Below are 3,087 nucleotides of genomic sequence, written 5' to 3' on the forward strand. Positions count from 1 at the left end.
AATTAAAATTCGAAAATTTTTTCTAAAGCCTCCAGGGGACTTCGTTTTCGCACGAAAAAATTTTATGTGCCCTTATTGCATCCGGACCCACAATTCTTGAAACAATTACTTTTCTTAACTATAATTAATTATTTAACTAATTTTAATTGAAAACTAGGCAAAAAGTGATTTTTTTAAACTGCAATTTTCTAGCATTATTCTGAGAGAATATCATTAGCAATAATAAATAATTGTTCAAACCCCAGACGGAAAAATTATATATAATGTATATATAATGTGAAGCTTTATATATAAACTATAAATAATATTTCCGCCTGGGACAATCATGTTTGCTTGCATTGATTAACTATAAACTCCCTCCTATTAAAAATTGGACAAGGACTCGACATTTTTTGAAAAAACAGCGACTTTCTAACTTGATTCTATGAGAAAATGTCTAAAAACAATAATAAATTGTTTAACCAATTTAGCTAAACATGTAATTATAAAGTGCAAAGTGGTATTTTATATGCATGAAACAATTTGCATTTTAAAAAATAGCAAAAAAAATGATAATTGCGCCAAAATCTCATGAAACCCATTTTTTCACTGATGGGATTTCTTTGGGATCCTATAAAACAGACCATCGATATGCCATTCCCCTCGCCCCCTTGCCCCAATCAAAACTGAAACATAACGCAGCCCAAAATTCTATCAAAACATGAAAAAAAGGTAATATTGAAGAAACCCATTCTTTAAAATAAAATTATTGTAAGAAACATATTTAATCCAACATATAACACTATCAAGTCTAAATTTACATTGAATTTTCAAGAAAATATTCTCGTTTCTCTATAACTTAGTGGGAGGAGCATGAGACCGAAAATCTGAAAGGTCAGGTTTCGGATCCTGGCGAACCCAGATAGATTTTTTCACATCTTATAACAATTTAATAATCCGTATTAAAAAAATGTTGATTTTAGACCATGTGGAAAAAAAGCTAAACATCATATTAGTTACTACATTTCGCTGGTCAAAAAATCATAATATCAATTAAAAAAATCATTCTCATGTTTTAGATGATTAAAATTAATTTTGCAAGTATAATGTATGATGACGGATTTCAACTTGTAGGGCTGTAAAGAAATTAACCTGGTCTCTCGTAGATTAGTGGGTAGAGAATCAGGCCAGAAATGTGAAAGACCTGGCTACTGATCCCAGCGAAGCTAAATAGATTTTTTCGCAACTTATAAAAAATTAATAATCAGTGTTATAAAAATTCATTTCAGACCTTGCAGACACAAATACTAACATCGTATTATTTACTACATTTCTCTGATAAAAAAAAAAACATAAAAACAGTTAATAAAATCACCATCATGTGTTAGATGATTAAAATGTATCTTACCAATATAATGAATGCCGTCGGAATTCAACTTTTAGGAAAAGTGAAGAATTTAATCTCGTCTCACCGTAGCTTAGTAGGTAGAGCATAACGCCGGTAATCTAAAAGACCTGGGATTGGATCCCAGCCGAGCTAGTGAGTTTTTTCCACAATTTATAAGAAATTAATGATCACAATTCAAAAAATATTAATTTTAGACGATCAAGTAAAAAATCAATAACATCATATTATTTATACTAAATTTCGCTGGTCGAAAAACCATAACATCGATAAATAAAATCACTCTGATGTTTCCGATGAGTAAAATTGATCTTAAAAGTGTAATGAATGACGTCGGATTGGAACTTGTAAGGATTGTGAAAAAATATTCTCGTCTCTCCGTAGCTTAGTGGGCATAGCACCAGGGTGGATATCTGAAAAACCTGGGTTCGGATCCCAGCGAAGATAGATTTTTTACTAGTCATAAAAATTTAATTATCAGTATTAAAAAAATATTGCTTTTAGACCGTATAGACAAAAAAGACTCACATCATATTATTTAAATGCATCAAATTTCAACTAAAAAAAATGTAATTGAAAATAAAAGTGAATTTTCTACCAAAATATTTAAAATCTTATAAAAATAATGTAAATTTTAACCAAATTATTAAATCCTTAAATATAAAATAATTCATTTAGAATCAAATAGTTGCATTTATAACTAAAGATGATGAATTTTCTAAAACAAGAGACGAATTTTCCAAAAAGAAGAATTTTTAATAAGAAATCTTCAACTAGAAAAGATAAATTCACGATAAATTTACAAAAGACATGAATGTTCATTAAAAACTATCAATCTTTACAAAAATCAATTTTCAATCAAATTTTTCAACCCAAAATATGATTTTTTAACGGAGAAGATATTCTCTAAAAATAGAATACAAAGTTAAATTTGCAACCAAGGAAATAAATTTTTTTAAAGTATACATTTTTAACCAACTGAATAAAATTTTAATAAAATAGTTGTGTTTTCAATGAAAAATGATTTTTTGTGGGAAAATCTTATTGGTTGAGCAGATTTTCCGAAGTACTTCATTCTAAGTAGCACGGTTGTTCGGTTGGTGAGGGAATCCAATATGGCCTCTAGCAATTAATGTGTAAATGGTAAACATAACCTATTTTATGGTTTATTATTTTAAACATGCTTCAAAGTAAAAAGAAAGGCCTAAAAGGTTTTCAACTTGCCTCGATTTTCACTAATTATGCGTTATTTATTATACGCTAGATTATACATACTTATTGTAAAATTATATATTTAGGTTGAAAATAGGGTTAAAATAATAATAATAATAAATAATACTTACCGGTTCATCCAACGGCTTCTGCCCATATCTTAAAGACAAACTACGATCTAATTGGGCTATTTTTACCGCGAAATTGGATTGAGCGACCCAAAAAATTATAAAGGTATGGTAATTTAGTTCACTAGACATAAAAAATTCCATTTTTACCCAAGAAATACAGCAGAAATCGCTGTTTTCGTCATTTTTCCGTCTATTTTTGCGTTTTTCGAAAAAATATGAGCCAACTAAGTTATTTGAACCCCGGATTCGGATTCAGTGTCCTCAAAAACATGTAGATAGGCTGGTGTAGTCCGCCGGGCAGACCACTTTTTTTGTGTGTGCCGGTGTTATTATCTTTTTTTAGGTTTTATATCTTAAGCA

Source organism: Belonocnema kinseyi, chromosome 8 (assembly GCF_010883055.1).
Source record: "Belonocnema kinseyi isolate 2016_QV_RU_SX_M_011 chromosome 8, B_treatae_v1, whole genome shotgun sequence".
NCBI classification, from domain to species: domain Eukaryota; kingdom Metazoa; phylum Arthropoda; class Insecta; order Hymenoptera; family Cynipidae; genus Belonocnema; species Belonocnema kinseyi.